This window comes from Microcebus murinus, chromosome 11 (genome assembly GCF_040939455.1).
Source record: "Microcebus murinus isolate Inina chromosome 11, M.murinus_Inina_mat1.0, whole genome shotgun sequence".
NCBI lineage: Eukaryota > Metazoa > Chordata > Mammalia > Primates > Cheirogaleidae > Microcebus > Microcebus murinus.
The window spans coordinates 34,572,791-34,599,298 of record NC_134114.1 but is presented as its reverse complement, the minus strand read 5'-3'; the positions used below and the strand labels follow the sequence as shown (position 1 = coordinate 34,599,298).

Genomic DNA, 26,508 nt, shown 5'->3' with positions numbered 1-26,508 from the left:
TTTATAACCTTTTTGAGTTTTTTTGCAAAGTTTATTAAGAAAAAGTGCTGGAAACATATTGGCGATCTATGTAAGCCATTAGAACCTCTATGATCCATATATTTAAAGTGTATACTAGAAAGGATGTCTGAGAATAGAAAGAGAATTGATTGGAGAAGTTCTTTGGTAATACTAAAACATTAAATTAATTGAGAATGCGTAAGATATCATGACAATGTACTTTTGTACATTGTCTTTATTTATTAGCTATGATATTATAGGTATTTTTTCTTCACCTTCCTAAACTTTTAAAAGGATGAGGAGTAGGGAACATTATACTATTCATATTGACTTATAAAACAATACTCAATTAAAAGACATCCAACCGTGTTTTACGATTTCTCCCTTTACTGTATAACTACCTCCACTATTTTCCCCTATTGAATTGGACAGATGTTTGAATTCACCAATTTGACTGTGTTGATGTTCTGTAGGCACAGATTGCCTCTACAGACTAGAAATAATGAGCTTAAACACACATCTATTTTGATTGATCATTAATAAGAATAGAAATAAAATCTGGTCGCAAAATTCTAAACTTTTTGTGCCACTGTATCAAAGCTGTGTATATGTATATTTGCTCAAGATTTAATGAACACTTGGAGAGGGTGCCTCTCAGACATTCAAATCTGAAGAGTGGATTGCAAAGTTATAAATAAATGTTCTATCTTAATCACAAGCAAAATAGAGACTCTGGCACTTTTTCACAGTCAGCAATCATAAAAGTATTCAAAAAGAGGAAGCCAAATTCTCAACTATTTTAGGTAAATGGAAAGCGAGAAAGGCAGATGTATTAGTTTACTAGAGTTGCCATAACAAAATATCACAGACTAGGTGTCATAAACAACAGAAGTTCGTATTCTCATTACTCTAGGGGCTAAAAGTGCAAGATCAAAGTTTTGGCAGGTTTGGCTTCTTTTGAGGCCTCTTTCCTTGGCTTGCAAAATCTCCTTCTGGCTGTGTCCTCATGTCGTCTTTGCTCTGGACACACACATTGTGGTGTCTTTTTGTGTGTCCAAATGTCCTTTTCTTATATGTACTCTAGTCATATTGGATGAGGGCTTATTTTAATGGTTTCATTTTAACTTAGTTACTTCTTTGAAGAAATTCCCTCCAAAAACAGTCACATTCTGAGATACAGGGAGTTAGCACCTCAACACATGAATATTTCCTGCTCAGTATTAATTTTACATGGAAAATTAATTAGAAGGATGCAGTTTGGCTAACAGCAAACATTACATTCTTTCTCAATTAATATTTGGAAAATATAGATGCATTATTATCACAACATATAAAGGATTTCTTTAGCCACTTTAATAAAACAAAAAAATAATGCAATTGTTAGAATTGCTAGATATAACTAATCATAAATAACTAGAGCTCAACCAGTATTTTTAAATGAATACTGAATAGCCAAAACAGATATCACAAAGTCCATGTGCAAGAGATCATATGCTTTACTCATAGGGACATATCTTAGGTCTTTAATCAGAACTGATTTATTTAAAATTTATACATGTTTGTAACAAATATGATTTGATTTTCTGGGATTGCAACATTAGTAAGTATTAGGATTAGAAGGGAATTAACTTTTGTTATATATTCCAGCTCCTAATTTTACAGGTGAGAAGCAGAGATTCCAAATGTCAGTGGCAGAATACACAATAAAACCTTCCTCCTGGCTATGCATAGAGAGCTTTCAAGTAGGTTGCTTGCTGATTTGAGATTGCAGTCTAGCATCTGAGCCTCCGTAGAATCTATTCCTTGTTGGAAAAGGCTGTTGAAATTACCTGCCCACAATGCAGCAAAATACTTTGTTTGATTTTTGTTCCAACCCCCAGAAGAAATAAGTACTTATTAGCACATGTCAAATGACATAGAGATACACAGCAAAGTCCAGATATGCTGCCATCACCAAAGGTGAACTAACCAGTGTAAATACTCACTTATGCTCTGCTTTCCCGCAGCATTTTCCATTTTTAGCTTTTTCTAATCACTGGCCAGAGACTAGAAAAACATAAATAGGAAAAAAAAATCGATTTCTTTCAACTTTGTACCCATCGTCCACACCCTTTATATTTCAGTCTTAGTTATCTGAAAATAGGAGATAAGCAAGGAACTGGACCTTTACTTTTTCACGTTCTTCCCACCTGGCTTTCCTTTATTTTTTTTCACAGACAATAATTTTGGCTCTTTGAAGTTTAGCCTTTCTTCAAAAAACACTATTTTTCTGGAAAGTATTTCCCAACTTCTCTAACCCACAGGGCTTCTCTTTTCTGGAGTCTCCAGTAACACACACTGTCTGGAATGCTCACTCAGCATTTATCGTGTGTGGTGTATGCCTTTGTCTTTAAATTGATTGCAAACCTCTATACTGCAGGGAGTTTGTTGACGTCACTATGAATTTGCTAGTTGTAAGGTCAGGAACTGCTAACCAAGTGCATTTCTGTCTCCTCCAACTGTTTCCAGTCTGATAGCTTCAAAGTGAGATGCTGTTAAGCCCTCTTCTTCCAGATGATCTGGCCTGTAAATTTCTGGAGTGACGCACTAATGGGTAGTTTCCTGCTCAGTATTAATTTTAGATGGAAAATAACATTTCACAGGCTTTGAAGTTCTTTGAAACTAAAAATTTTATTACAAATGAGAATTTCAATGACTTTACATTAGTTATGAAATTCTGGAAACATAAGAGGATTTTAAGAATGTGAGTAATGTAACATATTTTGATCCCGGATATATGTGATTTCTTGTAAAAGAGAAAGGGGGTTATTTCTGGAAAAAGAGAGAGAGAAGAAAATATTTCTGGGTTAATTAATCAAAATATTTTGCTCATAACCCACCTATCTCTGATTGATTGCTTTGCCGTTTTTGATGAGGTTATGGGAGGGTGGACACAAACATAAAAGCAGAAAATTGTGTGTGTGTGTGTGTGTGAGAGAGAGAGAGAGAGAGAGAGAGAGAGAATAAGCATAAAATTGGAAAATTGTGCCTAAACTATAACTATTTGTATAGAGCTAGTCTAGATAAAATGACATGACCACACAGGTAAATACATAACAGTAATTATCCTTGCTAACGTCATGGTGCTTCTCATATTTAGCCTCATAAAGCCAGTAGGACCTGAGTTGTGATCATACCTGGGCAAATGGTAATGTTTTCGGTATCATTTCTTATAAGTACTTTGTCTCTGTGTGCTCTTAATGGGAGAGAAAACACACTTCCATGTTAAGATCTGCAGTGAATTCAGCCTCACATTTATTTCAGTGAAATAGCATAGGGAAAACAAAGGTAAAAAACAAAAAGTAGAAAATACTATTGTACATTGGAATATATAATCGGCCTGAACTACTTAACTGATGACATAGGCACTTATGATATGACAAACATAACCAGAGCTTAAAATATCACAAAACTTTTTTCCTGACTGATAAAGAGCAACCCATGGACAGTGATTTTCTAAGAACTATCAGACGCTGGAGGAGGAACTTCAAATTGTTCTAAACCCTGAACATATAGTGATTGTCTTTTTTTTTTTTTTTTTAATGGCAGCCTTGCCAGTTTTTATCTGTATTTTCTAAAAAGTAATTTTCTCTTTTAAGGTAAAGAAACAAACAAACAACCATCAAGTAGATAAAAGTACTGTTTGCTTTTAGGGAAATATTTAACACCTATTCTTTGTCGCTTTCTCATCTCATGTAAGATATTCTTCTTCTAATTTTATTTTGGATGATGTCAAAGTTCTGGAGCTATACTAATTTAATTTATCCAGTCAGCATCTTTTCCTTCAATATACAATTCTGATGTAAATTATGGATTCTCTTTCATGAAAAAAAGCATGCATAGCATAACAGAACTTTGCGCATAATTTCATGATTTACGGGCAACTTCAACACCACCTAAGGGTCCTCTTTTAAAAATTGTAACTAAATGTCAATTTGACAGGGAGATATCACAACTCCATCCAGCCAATCCATGTTCTAATTCCCTATTCTGAAAAGGCAGCAGCTGGAGTTTTGCTATTTGCTACCTATGTGTTTCATGCCCGTTTCCATGTGTACTGTTGATCCATGCATGATTATGTACATAAACTATGTATTCATTAACACTCCTGTTTGGTCAGCTGAATTTCTCTTGAATGGGAAATCAGATTAAATCATTTATCTATTGATTTTGGTCTTTGTGCAAGGGATTGTCATTATGTATATTTACTATGATACGGCAATTTAGAATAAATAACAGGTTTGATCATCTACTATGTGCAAGGCCCTGTTCATGCATGGCCTTATTTAAGAATCTCAGTAATCTTAGTGAGGCAAACAACCATTACAGATATTCTTCAACTTACAATGAGGTTATATCATGATAAACCCATCAAGACTCAAAAATATTTCAAGTCAAAAATGCAATTAATTCCCTGATAAATCACAAAGTCAAAAAAATCATAAGTTGACCCATCATAAGTTGAGGACTGTCTTTATTACCCATAAGATGCTGGAACACAGAATGCAATTTGGATGTTTGATTTTTTAAATTGTTTCATATAGAGTCAAATAAAAACTGTAAAGTCATATGAATTTCTTAAGGAGTAGGGCTGGAATAGGATGCTGGACTACAGTATTTCAAAGCCTATGTTCATTTCACCTAATTATACCTTAAATATATGTTTAGAGTTACACAATGATTTATTGAAATTTAAATATTGAATAACCAAGAAATAAAACACTTTAGCAAAACAAGACAAAACAATTGATGCTCCATAGAGTCGTTAAGCATCTAATTCCTAACTCACATATCACTTTGATTATTCTCAGAGATATAACTTGGCCAGAATCACGATGAAGTAACCAGGCTTGAAAACATGGTCATAAAGGTTGAATTTCTCCTTGTGCATGACTGGTCCTGACAGCTTGGATGTTAGATGGCTTCAGGCTTTTAGCTTTTAGAAGTTTGTACGCTGTATGTTTCCGCATTTCAATGTCCCTTGGTCTCTATTACTTAGAAAAAATCCTTCCCTATACTTTTTCCAGATTACCTGTTTTACCATTTGTATTTCTCTCCCTGGGTAAACTCATTTTACATCCACAGCTTCCCATGACAGAGGCTCCCACTTTATATTTCACCCTCACTTCTACCTTAAGCTTCAATTTCAGTTTACTCTTAGATGTTCTATTCATAATTCAAGCATTCCATACACCAGAATTTCTAGGTAACTCTTCTCCTCTTGGCTAATTAATCCCATTTTGTATACCCACACTGCTGTAACTTCTGTTTTTTAATCATAATCCAAGTAAAAGAAAGCAACATGGGAAGGATATTTAGGGACGAAGAAGATGATGAATTTGGTTGTTAGATGTTGGATAATTAAGGAGATATCTCCAAAATGTAATTTCAGTAAAGATCTGGCTGTTGTACTAGAATTATGGTTTAGATAGATGGAAAATCTATAGATGGAGCATATGTCTATTATTTACTTGTTTGTTTTTTAATTTATGGTAACCTATAAAATTATTTTGTGACATTCCTGATGATGAGGTTTAATAACCTAAAATCAGGGAATGCTTTAGCTAGAAATTTCATTAGCAATCATTCAGTTTAATAACTTTTTGTTTCAGTTTAGGAAACTAGGATCCAGAAAAGTAAGACATTTATTTAACATTTTGAACAAGAACTAATTTCCAGGGTCCCTCACATTCAGTAGATAAGTCAAGAAAGCTTTAGTGGCTGGTTTCACTAGCATTTCTATTACCCATGACTGGTTCACTGAAACTAATTCCTCCTCTTTCATCTCAGAGATAGGATGCCAGAAGCAATAATTTATCTGAAATTAAAAGAGAAGAATCGTTATATCACAATACCTTGATGTAATATTGGCCACCAAAAAGCAAGGAAAGATAACAGTACTATCATCATCAAACAACAGAGAGAACAGTTTTTTCCTCTGAGTTCTGGGACTCTGAGGCACTTGGGGAGGCATGATAACGCTTTCATTCCACTAAGGGAAACCATGTAGTAAATTGCCAGTGAAATGCTCTTAAGGGTCCCCTAAGTGGTCTGCAAGTGTTAATGCACCTCCCAAAGTATCTGGCCCAGGTCCAGGGAAGAACAGCAATACTCTAAATTTAAAATTAGGTAGTAATAATAATGATGAAAATAGCTACCCTGCTGTAGCAATGTGGCAAGGCTAGAACAATTTCTTTTGCTCCCTTGCATTTTCATGTTGGCAGTAGCAAGGTTAAATGAGGTTGCTTGTCTGTCTGTTAAACATGTGGGCATGCCCATTGGAAATTTGCCCAGGTGTTACAGAAATTTACCAGATTAATGTCTTGCTAAATATGGCTTATCATTATGGATAAGTGAGGTTACAGTGAGAAAACTTGTAGTTTCCTAATATGAATGCACCACACTATGTCCTGCCTCTCTCTCTCTGTCTCTCTCTCTCTGTCTCTCTCTCTCTGTCTCTCTCTCTGTCTCTGTCTCTCTCTGTCTCTCTCTCTGTCTCTCTCTGTCTCTCTCTCTGTCTCTCTCTCTCTCTCTGTCTCTCTCTCTCTCTCTCTCTCTCTCTCTCTCTATATATATATATATATATATATATTTGTGTGTGAATATGTCTCTGTCTTAGTCTACCTGGATGTTTCTGCCAGTATTGTGTGTGTGTATGTGCACATGTGCACCTTTAAGGACTAATAAAGTCATTACTATTACAATAAGAAAAGTTATATATATAGAATATACAAAAAATACTTCTGTTTGGTGATCCAAATGATTTGGGAGAGGTGGGATTTGTTATGTCCAAACTAGTTATCCTTTCTGAAAATTAAACAACTACTGATTGTATTCAATGATATTTTAAAACAAAAACATTAGGGAAAATATTTTATTTTCATATAATTTCTGAAATGTAAATAGCTTGATCCATGATATATTTTTTAAAAAATTAAATAGAATTTTCTGACATTTCTTTAGTGAAAGTATATAGGCAAATAAGGAAACAACTTTACCTTGCTTCTAAATCTTCAGTGGTTTATCTCTTGTACTTACATTGAAGTAGGCTTTGCCTAGATTGGTTTATAGTCCTTATTCTACGAGTATGTTTAGGCAAATACAAATCCCTCTAACTTATTCAAATGATTGATTGTTTGAATTCATATAATGATATTAAAACAATTTAACTCCATTTCTTTAAACAAGTTCATATGTACTGAGTGCAGTTCAAGGTCAAAAATAGTCCAAGAAACAAGTCCATTCAAGGAAAAGAAAGGTTCTTAAATAAATTCATTATTTTTGATTTAGAGTATGTAATATAATGAAAACAATTATTAAAGACCAATTGAAATGTATAAATGTAATAATATAGAGAAGAATTAAAAATCAACAGCTAATTAGTATCCCATATTATCTATTTTCTGTCTCAAAGATATGTATGGCTCAAATGAAAATTAAAAGATTATGCTAATATTAAAAGTCAATCAAATAATGAACTCCCATTGGTATTCTATGGTAAATTTTATTCTCACAATATCTTCAGTTATTTATATCTTCTTTAATCTAAGTTTCTTTTCATTATGAACTCTACACACTTTAAGATTTTCAATATTTAAAATATTTGGTTGCATGACTGACACTACCTGAAGTAAAACTTATTATAAAGCTACAATAATCAAGACAACTACAATAATCAAGACAGAACAGTAGTAGTGAAAAATTAGACAAACAAATCAATGAAACATAATAGCCCAGAAACATTATATATATATACATTATATGTATTATATATATAAACATTATATATATTACATATATATATAAACTGATTTTTGACAAAGGAGCAAAGGTAATACAATGGATAAAAAATAGTCTTTTCAACAAATGGTGTTGGAACAACTGGACATCCACATGGAAACAAAGGAAGCTAGGCACAGATCTTAAACCCTTCACAAATGTAAAATGCAAAACTATAAAACTCCTAGAAAGACGACACAGGGAAAAATCTAGATGACCTTGAGTTTGGCAGTGACTTTTTAGATACAATAACAAAGGCACAATCTGGACTTCATTAAAATTAAAAACTTCTCCTCTAAGAAAGACAATTTCAAGAAAATGAGAATACAAGTCATAGACTGGGAGAAAACATTTGCAAAAGACACATCTGATAAAGGACTGTTATCCAAAATATACAAAAAACTTTTAAAACTCAACAATAAGAAAACAAATAATCTGATTAAACATTTTTTAAAAAGGTCAAAAACCTTAATGGACATCTCACCAAAGAATATATATAGATGACAAATAAACATATGAAAAGATATACCACATTATATGGCATCAGGCAAATGCAAATTAAAACAAATGCCATTAAACACCTTTAGAATAGCCCAAATCTGGAACACTGACAACATCAAACGCTGGTGAGGATGTCAAGCAACAGGAACTCTCTTTCATTGCTGGTAAGAATGCAAAATTGTGCAGCCACTTTGGAAGACAATTTAGCAGTTCCTTAAAAAACTAAACATGCTCTTACTATATGATCCAGCAATTGCACTGCTTCCAATTTACCCAAAGAAATTGAAAACTTAAGCCCACATAAAAACCTGCAGACAGATGTTTATAGCATCTATATTCATAATTGCCAAAACTTGGAAGGAACCAGGATACCCTTCCATAGGTGACTGGATAAATAAACTCTGATCCATCTAGGTAATGGCATGATATTTGGCACTAAAAATGAGTGAGCTATCAAGCCATGAAAAGACATGGAGGAAGCATAAATGCATATTACTAACAGAAAGAAACCAATCTGAAAATTGTATATAAATGTGTATTACTAAGTGAAAGAAGCCAATCTGAAAAGGCTACATACCATATTATTCCAACTATATGACATTCTGGAAGAGAGAAGATTATGGAGACAGTAAAAAGATCAGTAATTTCCAGGGATTGAGAAGAGAAAGGGATGAATATCAGGAGCACAGATGATTGATTATTAGGGCAGTGAAACTACTCTGTATGATACTATAGGGGGCCAGTTTCTCTGTGCCTCCATTTTTTCATCTATAAGATGGGGATATTAATAGTAATTCCTTTATAGAATTCCTTTATAAATTCCTTTATAGAGTGTTGTGAGAATTAAGTGGGTTAGTACATGTAAAGCACTTACAATATTGCCTGAACAAAGGAAATGCCCACACTGCTGAGCTATTATGATTCAGGAGTCATAGAGTCTCCAAAATTGGCTTAGAGACTGTGTGACACCATAGCATGTTTGCCTCACCACCTCTCACTCTTATCTAATGCTTCCTGGAAACACTGGAATATAGTTGTGAACACACTGGAGAGGAGTTGACTAAGTGCATTTTTTTTCCACAGCAACAGGAAAGGAACAATATGTGCTGCATGTTAGACCAAAAGGCTCCAGATATTTTACTGTCAAGCCTGAATCTAATGTCAATTTATATTCACTGCCAAGGAGAAACCCCCTAATCACTATCTGCAATGTATTCCCAGCCTGCTGTTGATATCCCTAACACACTCATATGAGAGCCTTAGGATTGGCCTAAGTCTTACTAAGTTGGGCTTCCATTAGACCCTATTTATCCCATTTTGGCTTCTTAGAACACTATGGTGGGTCATCCATAAAAAGAAAGAGGGTACACATTATCAATGGCAGCAAGGAAACCTCACCTTACCATGCCTGTGAGAGAAATGTCCCTCCTTTTAGGGGCTTAAGTCTGCTTACCTCTGCCATAACCAATCATAGTATATAAGGTTGGTAAGTCTCATTGCTTCAGTGAATTATAATCACATGTTTAGTAACCATGGAGTAGAGATAGGATACAAAGTAACAGCTACACTACTTACAATCAGCCCAATCCTTGGTTAATGTGATTTTGAAAGTTCCTAATGTTAATAAAATCTAGACAACATTATTTTTATTAATTTTTAGTCTTTTTCTTAAAATTCAGTCCAAAGAATAGATGTGTTGTTTCATGTTTGTAAGGGCATATAAGGAAACTAGATCTCAGATATAAGAAAAAATAAGTTATAAGGTTTGTAATGTCAGAAAAGTTATTATTAAGCTAGCTTTATAATTTGCATACTAATTGTCATTATAGATATTGAAATAACTAGTCAATTATGTTAATTACATTTTAAGTGATTCTTTCCTCCTATAAAGAGTTAAGGACTAGAGGCAAAATCTTTTGTAAAATTGGAAATTAGTTGTTATATATATAATCAATATGCTAAATCTATGCTTTAGTGTATAATTTTTGATTTCTTACATTCTTATGAAAATATATTTTAAACTATAAGGTACTTTGCAAATTGACTACATAATAATTTGTGAAACTAATTTTATGTACTTTAAACTAAATCTAATATGACATAGCACATCCAATCTTGGCACCTTAAAATTACACCTAACCACCGAGCACTGAGGCCCTGCACTAATGTCACCTCCTTTAATAAAATTTCTGTGTCATTCTAACCAGAAGAATTTTTGTCTTTCTCTGATCTCAAGCAATTCATACACATGCCATTAATCATGCTATTATTTTCATATGCATTTTTCCACCTATTAGATTGTAATAACCTTAAAAGAAAGAATGATTTTATTTATTTTCCACAATATTTTGATTGCACTAGGAAGTTGATATTTGTTGATTACATGGCATTGTAGTAAGAGTAACTGCCAGTAAATAGCTTGTTGATACTTCAGCCATGCCAAAATAAAGATGTCAATTCAGGAAGAGAATGTTCTAGACATGGTGAATATCAAGTCATTCAGTTGGTACAAAGACATACAAAAATATGATTTTTAACATTAAGAATGTTTTAAATTTCAACAGAGGAGTAAAAGCCTTAGCATAACTCCTTGGGAATATGGAAAATGAGAGATTAGGTTCAGGATGATTCAGGAATCTGGGAGAAGGGCTGATAGGGGAATTGGGATGAATTTATATAATAGAGGCACATACCTAGGAGATACTGCAGATTTGGTTCTAGATCACCACAATAAAGCTAATATTTCAACAAAGCCAGTCATATGAATTTTCTAGTGTCCCAGTGCATATAAAAGTTATGTTTCCACTATGCTATAGTCTATTAAGTGTGCAATAGAATTATGTCTAAAAAAGTATTGCTTTAATTAAAAATACTTTATACTAAAAATGCTAATGATTAACTGAGCCTTCAGAGAGTTTAATCTTTTTTCTAGTGGAGGGTCTTGCCTCAATGTTGATGGCTACTATCTGATCAGGGTGGTGATTTCTAAAGGTTGGGGTGGTTGTGGTAATTTATTAAAATAGGACAACAATGAACTTTGCTTCAGTTGATTCTTTCTTTCATGAAAGACTTTCTCGATAGCATTTTAAACCCTTTATTGTCATTTAAACAATATTCATAGCATCTTCACTAGGAGTAGATTCCATCTCAAGAAACCACTTTCTTTGATCATCCATAAGGAGCAGCTCCTCATTCGTTCAAGTTTTATCATGAGATTGTAGCAATTTAGTCTCATGATCAAGCTCTACTTCTAATTCTGGTTCTCCTGCTGTTTCCACCACATCTGCAATTACTTCCTCTACTGAAGTCTTCTGCCCTTCAAAGTCATCCACTGAAGTTAGAATTAACTCCTCTCAAACTTCTGTTAAAGTTGCTAGAAACAACCTCCTCCCATGAACTACCAATGTTCTTACTGGCTGCTAACATGTCGAATCTTCTACTGAAGGCTTTCAATTTACTTTGCCTAGATCCATCAGAGGAATCACCATCTATGGCAGCTAGCCTTACAAAATGTATTTCTAAAGTAAAAAGACTTGAAAGTCAAATTTATTTCTTGATCCATGAGCTGCAGAATGGATGTTGCATTAGCACACAGGAAACCAGTGTTAATCCCCTTGTACATCTCCATCAGAGTTCTTGAGTGACTAGGTGCATTGTCAATCAAAAGTAATATTTTGAAAGGAACCTTTTTCTGAGCAGTAATTCCCAACAGTGAGTTTAAAATATTTAGTAAACCATGGTGTAAACAGATATACTGTCTTACAAGTTTTGTTTTTCCATTTATAGAGCACAGAGAGTAGATTTAGCATAATTCTTAAGGGCCCTAGGATTTTTAGAATGGTCAATGAGCATTGGCTTCAGCTTAAAGTCATCAGCTGTATTAGCCTTTATCAAGAGAATCAGCCTGTCCTTTGAAGCCTTGAAGCTAGGCATTCGCTTTCATCTACATTGAAAATCTTTTGTTTAGTATAGTCACCTTCATCAGTCATTTTAGCTAGATCTTCTAGAAAACTTACTGCAGCTTCTATATCAGCATTTGCTACTTTATCTTGTGCTTTTATGTTATGGAGATGGCTTCTTTCCATAAACCTTATGAACCCACCTCTAGAAGTTTCCAACTTTTCTTCTGCAACTTCCTTACCTCCTTCAGTCTTCATTGAAATGAGGAGAATTAAGACTTTGCTCTGGATTAGGCTTTGGCTTATGGGAATGTGTGGCTGATTTGATCTTCTATCCAAACCACTAACATTTTCTCTACATCAGCAACAAGGCTGTTTTTCTTTCTTATCATTTGTGTGTTCATTGGCATAGAATTTTTAATTTCCTTCAAAAACTTTTCCTTTGCATTTACAACTTTGCTGTTTGATGCAAGAGACCTAGCTTTTGGCCCATCTCTGCTTTTTACATGCCTCCCCTGCTAAGCCTAATCATTTCTAACTTCCCATTTAAAGTGAGACATGTGACTTTTCCTTTCATTTGAACACTTAGAAGCCATTGCAGGGTGATTAATTGGCCTAAGTTCAATATTATTGTGTCACAGGGAATAGGGAGGTTCAAGAAAAGGTAGAGAGATAGAAGAATGGCTGGTTGGTAAAGCAGTCAGAACTTATACATTGATCAATTAACTTTGCCATCTTATATAGGCATGGTTTGTGGTAACTCCCCAAATTACTTTGTTAATATCAAAGATTACTCATCACAGGTCACTACAATAGATACAATAATAGTGACAAAGTTTGAAAAATTGTGAGCACTACCAAATTGTGACATAGAGATATGAAGTGAAAACATGTTATTAGAAAATGGCTCAAATAGACTTGCTTGATGCAGGGTTTTGACAAAATTTTAACTTGTAAAAAAAATTGTAATACCTGCAAAGCACAATAAAACAAAGCACAATAAAACAAGATATACTTGTGAATTGTTCCAGATGTAGTAGCTATGTACCCTCATGATATTATAAATAGAAAAAAATAAATTTTTATCCTTCTATGGCATTTTAAAATGGCATATGACATTTAATGATAAGAAGTAAGCCACTTTTACAGAATATGTGCTATTGAGAATCATTTATGTTATATTTCTTAATACTTAGAAATTATAATATTACAAGGGTAGATCCTTAATATAATTCTTATAAAACAAATTCATTTGGGGTTCATTTCAGAAACCTCATTTAATGGTTTTAAGAAACACAGATCCTGAAAACATATCTTGTAAATACCTTTTTTTAGAAATCTCATTTGATTGTTTTTAAAACAGCAACTGGAATGTCATTTTCCAAGGCTAAATGTCAGCAGTCAGTAATAATAGATATCTTAATTCAACCATCTTAACATATTCAAGCCACACTATTTTCTTTTTTAAAGAGAATATAGTGAATGAAATGGCACTATGGCAGCAATTTGCAAGTCTATTTCTGGAACACTATTTCTGTTAATAGCAGACAAAACCATTTTTCTCCTCTTCTAATGGTTCTATTCTCTGACAAAATGACCACACTTATAATAAAGTAAATATACAAAAGAATAAATGGTATTACACTTTTTTCAAATTTGTCTAGCAGGTTTTCCAGGTTTTAGTGGAAATCCCCCATAAATAAATAAATAAACAAACAAGCAAATGGAGTTTCTAATTAGTTGTATTTGCACTAGACAATATTAGCAATTGGATTTTGGTAGTAGAAAATACAGCTTCCCAGATGAGATAGTACCTTAGTCAGCCTGGAGTTATAAGAAGGCTTTCTTAATGATGTCTATATTTTTGATGCAATGGTGATAGTGCTCCTTGCTATTAAGAAGATGATTGGGGAAAAAGAGGAGAAAAGAATAATAGATTTGTAAGACTATCACTTTAATTTTAAATATTTTGAAGCTTTTAAAAAGCTTTTAAAATGTTTTATTTTCGGAAATGTGAATGGAGACTTTTATATGCATAGAAATATTCTATTAGAAATTTCTTAAATCTAAAACGTTCCTATCATCAACCTCCTAAGCATGAATTTCTGTATGCGAAAGGTATTTTGTACAGTATGGCACAACAAATGCTAATACAGGTGTTTGCTCAAATATTATGTTGCAATAGGGCCTTTCCTGACTATCTTAAGAAAAATGAAGCCCTCCTCCTGATCCCCACACTTCCTATTCTACTTTTTCTGCATTTTTCCTCCATAAAACTAATCATAATCTGATACTTAATATATTCCACTTATTTTTTATCTCTTTTTATCCCTCCATACCACTACAAATCCCTCCATTAGCACAAACGTTTGTGTTCAATTTTGTATCCATAGCAAAATTTGTGTCAGACACATAATAGGTGCTCATGATATTTTGAATAAATTAATGAATATTGAGTCAATTATTAGTCCCTGAAATTCTGTATCAACAATCTTTTATATGTAGTAAGACTTTTTCACCACTAAAAGAGAACAAACATATTTCTCCAACTGAAAAAAGAAAATCGATATGATTATATTAGCCTCAGTCCTGGCTTGGCTATACACAGGGCTGAAATGAAACAATTGTGCATCCACACATACAAAAACAACACAATCATGCTTTCTTTTATCATTTACAGACATTTCCCAAATGTATGAGTCCTTAATATTATTCCCCTGAGTAGACTACAGTAAATTCAAGTTCATTCTTTTTAAAGTACTTTGAGCACACCTGACAGAATGAAGGTTTATGGTCAAGAAATGGACTAAGTATGAAGATACCATAGGGAGAATATTAATAGACAATGAGAATTGTTTCTCACAAGTCTGTTGCAATTCCTATAATTTTTTAAAATTAGATATCCCATTCCTCTGAGTTAAGATCTGATTTAAAATCCCTTATTAGAGTGAAAGTGCTTTTTGAAGGGTGTTTATTTTTTACCTATCCTCTGGCTTAATAAGTTATGAAAGTAATTTCTGTAGTGAAGAGCACTAACTGGGAGGAGGATAACAATGAATTTCACTTCTACAAATGAATGGAGGGGAAAGTGGAAAATACACCACTGCTTAGGAACCAACAGGTTAGGCTCTGTTTTGATTGGATCAAACCCCATAGTGCCTAAAGAGAAAGGGCATTGAATGCTTTCAACTGCATTTATCAACAAAATGCAATGACCATAAAGGATACTGACTTTAAGATAAAGATATCTGTTATAATTCATAATAAATATCCTGGCTGGCTGTGGAGCTCATGCCTATAATCTCAGCACTTTGAGAGACCAGGAGTTGAAGGCTGCAGTGAGCTGTGATTGTGCCACTGCACTCCAGCCTGGGCAGCAGAATGAAACTATGTCACAAACAAACAAACAAACCATAACAAATATTCTGAGGTTGAGCAGGAATGGAGTTGATTAATTTGGTTACTCTAAATTCTCATGAAGCATACAGATTCTTTTGGGTCATCTTTCAGCCACCTCCTCCTTAGCGTGTCTACTTTGGTCTTCAGTCTAGCTTGCCCCAGGTCAAAATATAGGGCAGCAACTCTGGTATGTCCAGATAATATAATACCCAGAGGAAGAAAGAGTGTCTTCTATGGTTCTCCTTTTGATTTTCAGGAAATATTTCCAAGAAACCACATGATACCTCCCACCTGCCCAAATTTGCACCCATCATTTTCAGAGGGGATGGGATTACCAGGTTGTTCACTAATCGAGATTTAATGAATCACATGAGAACTAGTGGAGACACCAATAAAATCATTATCACTATGCCATTAGGAAGGAGTGAGGAAGCAATCATAATTGGACAAGCAATTGTGCCTACTAGAGGAACCAAAAAATGTATTAGAAACCAGGATTACTTAATTAAGCCAATGTAGATACGGAAGAGGTCGAAAATGTGAAATAGCATTTTATTCAACAGTAAAATCATGTCACACATTAAATTAGCAAGTATGAGCAATGCTGATATTAAGAGTATAAAATATGAACGTCATAGAAAAACAGAAGATACTTGTCACAAGAGCAGATGGTCACAAAATGACTTGAAATCCCCCTAGCAGATTTTTCCAGGTGAAATTTCCTTGTATATTTGTGCTGGAAACATCAGATAACTATAGAATAAGATAATTAAAAAAAATCAATGAATCCATCTATAAATTATCTTTTTATCTCTGAAAATTTATACAAAGTTGTGATCATTTAAAAAATAAATCAATAAAAATAGCAAGTGTGTTAGTTTTGTTTAATTTTGTTTTTAGCTAGGCCAGTTTCACCTATCCAGTTTAAAAATTAGGATGGATAGAATGTAGGGATAAAATTTAGTTCCATAATCTAAGCAATGTTTTAGACATCTGGTACTAAAGATATTTGACCTGCTTATTTCTATATCTTCTGTGTAAACCATGAAAGCAAGAAAAGTAGGTTTCCTTATCTCTATTTTAATTATTGCTTCATTAAAGTTTTTCTCCTGATTAATAAGCTAGTATGGTGGGGAAAATATTATTGCTAAAACACTTTTAAAAATTGATTACCCTGCCTGATACACAGACAAAGTAAAAAATGAATTTTATCACTAGATTTCATGCTCTAGATGACATGGAATCTAAGAAGATGCATAATGAAAGAAACACAAGCAGAGGCACAAGAAGAATCTATGTCAGCTTTTAAATATACAACAAAAATCCCCTAGGGGTGGGGGAAAGAGAGAGAAAAAGAGAAAAAGAGGAACAAAGGGAGGAGAAAGAGAGAGAGAGATGGGATATCAGACTGAATTAAATATGGATAAAAGATGTTCATAGTCACATAATTAAAATAAAATATAGCTTTGGCAATTAAAAATAGTGATAGGACTTCGTCAGTGTGCACTAACATTTTGTGACATAATTTTAGATAATCCATTTGGCAAGTATGTGCAAATTCATTACTTTAGTCAGTTTGTGGCTGCTAGTCAAATCTCTGTGAAAGATTTGACGCTTAAGCTTGGTTTTTGCATCAAGCAACATAACTCAGTCATCACCTATGTTTTAAAATATACTAAAATAAGAGAATGTTATATTCTTGACACCAAGGCATATAATAATAATTATATTAATAATAGTAATATTAGGGCCACATAATCAACTTATAAAATATACAGTAGTTAAAATTATACTTGCTAATATTAAAATTCCATTAACTATACTGATATTCTATAAAGTTATATCCTGCATTCTAAAAAAATGAATGTTTGAATTTTATAAGAACAGATGAAGATTGTTAATATTAGATAAATCTTATAATACTTAAGAACTTTTAAACGAGCAGTGTTACTTCTGTTTAAAATATTCACAACTAAAATAAAAATTGAGATTTAATCAAATAAGTTAATTAAATATAATTCTAAACATGGCAAAATGTTACAGCCTAAGGTTCCAAAGAATGAGCTCACAGAAGTCTAGGGGTTTAATATATCAAACAGACTTTTAGCCATATGTAACCGTCTTAACATTTCTGAATTTCCAAAATGAATTTCTGAAACATAAATCTTCCTTTCCACATGGGAAAACCTTCAATATTACAGGGGAGAAAAAAAATCATATATTTTTCTCACTTATCATAAGGTTCATGGCTGACCTCCTTATAATAAAAGATAGATTAACAAGAGAAAGCATAACATATTTATTTGATATAAGCTTTATGTTACATGGGAGGCTTCAGAAACTAAGACTGAAAGACCCAGGGAAATCAGTGTATTTTTATGGAGAGTGACACAGAAGTATGGTTGGAGGACTAAAGGGTCTGATCTAATGGTAATAAACTGAAGAGAATGCAGCAAGGTCTGTTTGTTCAGATTCTTTCCTGTGTTTCTGTGACATTGCTTCCCTCTGGGTACGAGGCAGGATACCAGTCACATGAAGGTCTTCAGAGGAGAGGAAGAGAGACTGCCAGAGAGTGACCTTTTTAGGTTTTATATGGCCTGCTTCAGGGAAGAAGGGGTGAGGGGAATTTCAGTTTCTATGGCCTGTTTCAGGAAGACAAGGTGTGAGAAGATCAGGGAGACCCTCCTGCTTTTTCAGTTTTATCAATTTCCTTAAGTTTGAAATGCTCAGTATGCCAAGATGCCATATTTTGGTGTATTATGTTCTGAGCCTTGACATATATAATTTAAAAATAAAGCTGCTTAAGATAAAGAATCCAATGTTTTGAATAACTAAACAAATAATTCTTAGGTTGTCATGATGCTTCTAATATTTTAAAGCACATTTTAAAATACAATGAGCATGAATTTTTTTTTCTGCTGCCAATTTAGTAGGTGGTAAAATACTAAATATGGTTGGTTTTTAAAACTAATAATAACAATAACAGTTGCTAACATTTAATGAATGCTTACTCTGTACCAGAAAATCTTTTAAGCTATTATACTTTATACATATTAATTACTTGAATCTTCACAATAACAGATACTATTAGTGGGTCCATTAAATGATGAAGAAACTAAAAGACAGAGAGTTATTCTAGGATCAGCACTCTTTGGTCCAATTTACTGTGCCTTTTTCAACTTTTGCTTTTTATATTTATGAAAATTGATGTGATCAAGAAATTTAGCCTAATGCGCCAAACTTTCCTAAATAATAAAAGGAAGATTAGATTGTGTTGATGATACAATTATGTTTATTAAGGTAGAGAGTCAACTAATTATTATATTATTTTTAAGAAGAAAGCTTTGCACGAAATGTAATTTATGTGTTTTTAATCTGATGATCCTAAAAGTGGCTCAAGAAATAAAAAATGCTCTAAATATGATTTTTAATGTGCAATTACAAATGACAATGATGACTAAAATATTGGAAGTAGCAAATACAAAACAAAACAGAACCCCTGGCAACGCATGACTGTAGTAGAAAGATCTATCATATATGAAGTTAGTACTGGTTTTAAGTCTTTATCAACAGTATAATTTTGAGCAAGTTCTTAGTGAAAACTCTAAGTAGCATTGTTGTGTCCATGTCCCTGTGTGTGTGTTATTTTACATATGGAAGGAAGTAAGATAGAGATGGTATATGTTTAAGCCATAGTTATACTGAAATATAAGCAAAAGGAACAGACCAAGAATTGTGTCAAGAATGCTGAATTCAGAATCCAGGTTTGTTTTGAAACATGCCAGGGATAATCAAAATGGCCATTTCAATGGGGGCCAGGGTTAAAATTGAATTTTAACCTCATTGGGTTGGCAGGCAATCTGCTAGATGAGAACTCTTGTTTGGTCAATATTTCCCCTAAGGCACTTTTTCAATTCAATCTGTTTGAGAAGCTGTGTTTCTTTGCCCTTTTTTTTTTTTTTTTTTTTTTTTTTGCTAAAATGTCCTCTTCCACCCTCACCATCTGTGTCTAGATAACTTGTGTTAATCTTTAAGATTTACTTCTGCATGTCAACGTTTAGCTCTGCAGGCAGGTCAGCACTATCTACTGCCTACTGTCCACTCTTGCAGCTCCTTCCTTTTCATGGATATTCCTCACAGCACTTTCACCCTGCAAGTCAATTGTTTGTTTAATGCCAATCTCCCCAATCCTTTACATGGGAAAGGAACATTGATTATTTGCCTTTATAGTAGCAGAGCCAAGAACAATTTCTGGCACATAGTAGATGTTGAATAATTTTTGAAGAAGGAAGAAAGGTAGAAAGGAGGAGGAAAAGAAGAATACAAAAAGAAAGTAAGGAGATTCTGTGATACCTGCAATGCAGGCTGGTGAGATAGACTTCAATTCAACTGATTTGTCTTAATTCCATTCTGACTCAGTTAATCTCGATTGTCTTAATTCTTTTGTACATTACATGTGATTTTAAAACCAATTAGGTAAAATTCCCTTATGTATTACCAATAATATTAAATTATAAAACATTTTATAAGCTTCGAATGGACAAACTTGCAGCAACTCATTTCTTCTGGAAAGTACACCTGAGTTCTTTCTTATGCTTCAATCTGTGTCAAGGAGAAAATAACAGGGACCAAGGCTGACACTTTTACTATATGTGTGTTACTCACCCCAAAACTGATTTGTCCTTGTTCAAAGGTTTTCTGCTTTTTTAAATCACCTTGTATGTGGTTGCACAAGAAACCACATGAGAATTCCTGTTTGTGCATTTTTCTTGATAGCTGGGAAACCATCCTAGATTACAGAAGGGCTAATCTTAGAGAAAGCTATTATGATGGGATAACGTCATTTGGTCATGGAGACCTATAGTCAAAAGAGTATTTTATTTTTGTCTGCCTTGGTATTTCTCTGGTTTTATTCTTATTTTTTCCCGCCTTTATTTTCCCTTTAAAAAATTACTGTCAATTTCTACCTTGTGATTACTGATTTTTATTGTACCATCATATAAACTTTTTTGATATTCTGGAATTTGATTTATAAAGTTGTAGCTACTCTTTGATATGAAGCTACTAAAAAATACAAAATTTAATATTTTAAAATAAAACACATGGAAATATACTGACCTCATTATATAATTTAAATATAAAAAATCTATATTCTGAAATACTAAATTATCCAATAATAGAAAGTGTTGAGTAATAAAAAGTGAGCATTTGATGTTAACTTTTAGGCTCTATATGTGGAAGAATGACAAGAAATTGTTATTATTTCAAATGAAATTACCTTTCCTGAATTAGGTTTATTAACTCTACTTACTTCTAAAGAAGAGAAAACTAGTTTTAGAATTTAAAAAAGAAAGTCAAATATGTGTATAATCAAGGTGGTCTTATGCTGGTCAGTTCTGATAGAATCTCAAAGTAATCTTAGCAAATAGAATGCTTATTTATTATTTTTACAACTCTTTTACAATATCACAATAAAGTTGATTTCTATGGATGCAAAACATAACTACCTGAGGAAACAGTCTTTCTCATGAAAATGCTGTTCAGTGATGGTAGAACAGACATCATTATACATGTAAATATATTCTATAGGGAAAATCATTAGTGTATATGAGAGTTTATTAAGGCTGTGAAAGGCTACAGAGTAGGGCCTGCAATGCACTGGGAAAGATGTCAACTTAATGATGACACTTCTCCCATTCAGCACTCCCATTGGCTTCTGCAGATAAAAATATATACATAATATATACATATATAAAATGAATTTTGTATCATTCCCCTGAAAGAGCATCTGGGAATATAGCAGAGTCTTAGTCAGATCAAAGGAAAAAATACCCACACTCTGTATCATAAGCCTTAAGTTTATTGGCTATTTTCATTGGATGGGTCTTTAATTTTAATTACCTTTTCATTGCCCTTTCTCTGATATCTTCTTCCCATGATGAATTTCAGTTCAATTTAATTTGACTGCAATACATAGAAGATTCTTCTGACAAGACAGTCCCTCAGGGCTATTTTATAAAGGCAGTTTTAGTTTACAGGGCAGAGAAAGAAAAGAAGCTCTTAAGAAATACAAATGTGTAGCTCCAGTATGTCTTACAAATCCCTTCATGTTTTTCTCCTGCTTCCTCTTCTTTCCTACCCTTCTGATACAGATTAATAGCAGATGTAACTTAGGCTGCCACCTGTCTCTTGTTTATTTGAGATTATTCATTTTTATCGTCTCACATTCCTTACTACTGATAATTATGGAAAGCTTATGTTACTATCAGATTGTCTGTGAAGTATGATCCTTTATAAAAAGAATATAATGCTAGGCATAATTGCTCTTATAAAATGGGACTTGCATCATCAAGGAATGTATAGTCAGAACAAAATTAAGTTTAGTTATTTTAAGAGTTCACTCTTAATATAGCTAAGAAAACATACATTGACTTTTCTATGTGGACACAAGACACTTTTATAGTAGTAGGATAGGCATTTGGAGTTGGAGATAATAGCTTCTTTTGGATTCATCCGCATTTAATTTCCTTGTTCAAATTGTTAATACTTATGCTGGATAAGAGACGCATTTGTGAGGAATCAGAATGGAATTAGTCATTTAAATTTTCCTTGTGGAGCAGAATGAAGTTAAATTAACTTAATGTTTAAGTGTTTCTTTTTTTCCTTTGGTCGACAAATTATCTTTTGTCAAATAAGGCAGATTTACTACATATGATGGAGCCTGAGGATACAGATAGTCAATGGTGAGGCCCATAGTTTTGCCCAGGTACCATATGTCTTTGTTAAATTCACTACTAAAAAGTTGCTGTAACCCATGGACACGATGGGTTGAAGAAAATCTAGTGCCAAATCAAAGTGAAACTGACCTAGATAGAAATTGGGGGGGGAAGCTCATGGTAAAGAGGAAGAGGACATATATAATTAACTGAAAGGACTTGAGATTTGAAGGTAGGGAACTTGGGTTAAACTCTCATTTCAGCTACTTCACAGCCATATATGTTTTGTTATGTTCCTCCATTTTTTGGGACTCAGATTTTTCATCTGTAACTATAGATCAAAATACAGGATTATTGATTGAATAGAGAAATGTTCTTTGAATTTTTCCAGGAATAATTTATACCTTCTTAATTTTCTGATATGATAATACTGTTTCCTCTTAATGTAGGAATTCCAATGTAAATCTTATATTTTTAAATCTTATATATTTAGATATTATACCACTTTCGACATATTGTTCATGCTATCATTGAAGTAATATAGTGATTCCACTATATAGCTTATGTTCCCTACATATTTCCACTATATTAAAAGAAAAAAATAATCTAAGTATGACAAATATCAAATTTTTTATTCTGGGCTGATTAAAGAATTGTTTCAGAGAAAGCCATCAAAATGTTGAAAATTTGTTGATATGAATTTGTTCCTATGAGCAAAACTATGCCTCAGTACTCATTATTCTCCTATTTAGTTTTGTGCTAAATATATTCATCCTTTATTCAAGTTCTAGTTTTAAATGGTCCATCATATAACCTATATATTTTGTTTACTTCAAATTAATGTTGTCTTTTATTATCTGTCCATTCAGCAAACAAAGTGTCAGTCTTGACATTAGGAAATAGTTAAATGTACATGAAGTGTGATCTATAGAACTGTCTTTCTGGTGCATTTGTTAAGCTATTTTTATTCTGGTGTGACTTGTAAGAAGGAAATGTGGCAATCCTTCTTTTAGTCTTTATCACCTTCGCTTTGTCAATTCTCACTTTCTTAGTATTTTAAATCACAGGATTCATCTCAAGGAATTAGCTTTGTGGCAGTTATTTGTACTCAGACATTCATTCATCGCTTCTTATGGGGGTGGTGTGTATGTGTATAAAATTTACCTAAATTTTAAGTCAAGAGACTTTTTTCTCTGTTATCATTCTGCTGATGGTCATCAACATAAACAGGATAGGGAAACACACTTTGGTAAATTAGGAGGATATGACATGCCTACACACAAAGAATAATGAAACCACAAAATGTATGTGGACTTCCATACAATTCCGATTTTAACATCCCAGAGTTCATGTCAGACTGCACAAGTTTAACATCATAATCACCAAAAAACTGCTATGACTTTACATGCCATCCATAAGTTGGGGGGGGGGGTCACCAGGCCACCTATACTTCTGACCAACTGGCTTCAAATCTGGTGGGTTCCCATGATCTCCCTCAGAAATAGCAATTCATTAGAGTGACGCACAGAGCTCAAGTAAGCACTGTATTAATTATTCCAGTTTTATTATCTAGGATTAAAAATCAGGGACAGCCAAGGGAAGAAAAACACAGGACAAGGGCTGGGAGAGTCTCAAACACAGAGCTCCCATGCCCTCTCCCCATGGATCAGAGTGCGCCACCCTCCCAGCACATTGATGTGTTCACCACGCTGAAGTTTCCATGTATAGAGTTTTTACTGGGCTTTGTGATGTAGGTATGATTGATGGCAACATTTCATCATTGGACACATTATTGAACTCACTCTCTAGCCCCTGTCCCAACCCTGGAGGTCAGGCTGACTCAAAGCCTCAAATTTCTAATCACATGATTGTTCTTTCTGGTGAACAGCCTCCATCCTGAGTCATTGCCCTTGAATAAACTCAGGTGTGATACTTATAAATAACTAGGAGACTCCTATTACCTGGGTTATTTCTTCCCAGAAGCAGGGCCAAAGACCATTCTATATAATTTTTTTTTTTTTTAAAGACAGGGTCTCACCCTGTCGCCCAGACTGGAGTTCAGTGTCACATAGCTCCCAGCAACCTCGAACTCCTAGGCTTAAGCCATCCTTCCACTTTAGCTTCCAGAGTAGTTAAAACTATGGACTTACTAACTTTTATTTTTTTATTTCTTTAGAGATCCATCTCCTTATGTTACCCAGGTTGATCTCAAACTCCTGACCTCAAGTGATCCTCCTGCCTGGGCCTCCCAAAGTGCTGGGATTACAGGCATGAGCCACCACACCCAGCCTATTATAAAATATTACACATAAAAGTGTATCTTTCTTTTTAGTTATACACATTTTCTCTTTTTTGCTATACACTGGAAGTCTGATTTACAAAATATTTTAGTCTTTGAAGAATGATCTTAGAAATCAATCTAAGTGTTCTATAATAGTATTGAACTTATTGGTAACACAAGCCTTCTAAATCCTATTTGCATTTGGTTTAAAACAATTTGGAAGTTTTAATCAAATTATTCAATAAATTATATGCCAAAAATCACATCTGGAAGCTCCCAATGAATAGAAAATATTAAAAATAAAGCTTATAAAGAGGAAGCTATAAAAATTTCCTATAAAATCAAGTGTCAGCTAAATGAATTAAATAATAATACCTCAAAAGCTTTGGAATAAATAACTTTGCATGGTATGCCTATATTTAATTATATAAAGTTTTTTAAATATATAGAGAATGGAATAAAGTTGAGAAGGCATGAAATTTTGCAAAAAATAAATTTGGTGAAATACTAAAAAAGATCATTAACAGACAACTGACTTGACATATTTTCTGCATTAAAGTTATTTGTTGAAGAAAGGCACTCTGAGTAGAGGCAGAAAGAAAAAAAACTTGCAAAAATATTTAGGTTGAAAGAATTACACATCTTCATATAAAAAGCTCAGAATATCCTTTATTTATCAGAATTTAATATGAATTTAGCAGATAACTTAGCACTTGTAAGGAGATTTTTGTTTCTCAGTTAAAAAATTTATACTGTATAGAGAAAAGTTGACAGAAGTTGCAAGCAGTCTCTTATATAGTAACCATATAATGAACTTTTAAAGAAAATATGAAAATATTAAAAACAATATGACTATATTAAAAATAGTCTTCACAGTATCTGAATATGAGACTCAGATGAAGAAATTGATTAAAGTATGTGAGTATATACCAAGAATTATTGTTAATTAGTTTTTTGGTGTTAGGCACTCTTAATTTTTTCACTAATATAAATGAATCGTTTTTATTTGTTATATATTATTTTATTTTTGAAAATTATATGGATAAGATTATTTTTGCTTTCATTAATACAGTAACATCAATCTATTGATCAGCATGTAAGCATTTCAAATATTATGTAATTTTCATTATTAGGACCCCTTTTTAATGTTTTTAAAATTGTTACATTTTGAACAGAAGAATTATGATTATTTACTTATAATTACCTATATAATCAGCTATGCAATATGACCATTTAGAAATTATAGGCATTATGCCTCAACAGAATACCTAGTAAAATTAAATATAATAGTGTTTCCTGTGCTATGACTATCATAATTAAAAATCCAACAAATTTTTGTAGATATGCCTGAATCACTTTAGTCTATCTCCTCTTTAGCTATGAAAGTCCTAGATGACATCATTTCCCCATATTCCAGTATAAGGCTGTTTCTGCTATATTGAAAATGTTACTTAGCGTGGCTACCTTCATCAATCATCTTAGCTAGATCTTCTGGAAGATTTGCTGTAGCTTCAACATCAGCACTTGCTGCTTCACCTTGTACTGTTTTGTTCTGGAGATGACTAATTTCTGTAAATCTCATGAACCAACCTCTGCTATTTTCCAACTTTTATTTTACAGGAAGTTTTCTTCAGGAGGATGTTCACCTCTCTTCACCTTCATGGAATTCAAGAAAATTAGGGCTTTGGTCTAGATTATGCTTTGGCTTCAGGGAATGTTATAGCTTGTTGGATCTTGTATCAAGACCACTCAAGCTTTCTCTGTATCAGCAATAAGGCTGTTTTGCTTTATCATTTGTGTTATTAACAGAGTAGCATATTTAATATTCTTCAAGAACTTTTCTTTTGCATTCACAACTTGGCTGTTTGGCACAAGAGGCCTAGTTTTGGTTTAT

The 26,508-nt window shown here is 33.2% G+C and overlaps 1 protein-coding gene and 1 non-coding gene across 3 annotated transcripts in view; both read left to right on the top strand.

Moving 5' to 3' along the window:
- Positions 1-26,508, top strand: part of HCN1 (hyperpolarization activated cyclic nucleotide gated potassium channel 1) — a 385,147-nt gene that overhangs the window by 99,655 nt on the left and 258,984 nt on the right. The gene's annotated exons all lie outside the window — the stretch shown is intronic.
- Positions 13,853-13,913, top strand: LOC142874193 (U7 small nuclear RNA). Its single transcript, XR_012922011.1, has one exon. It is a non-coding gene; the product is annotated as a U7 small nuclear RNA (small nuclear RNA).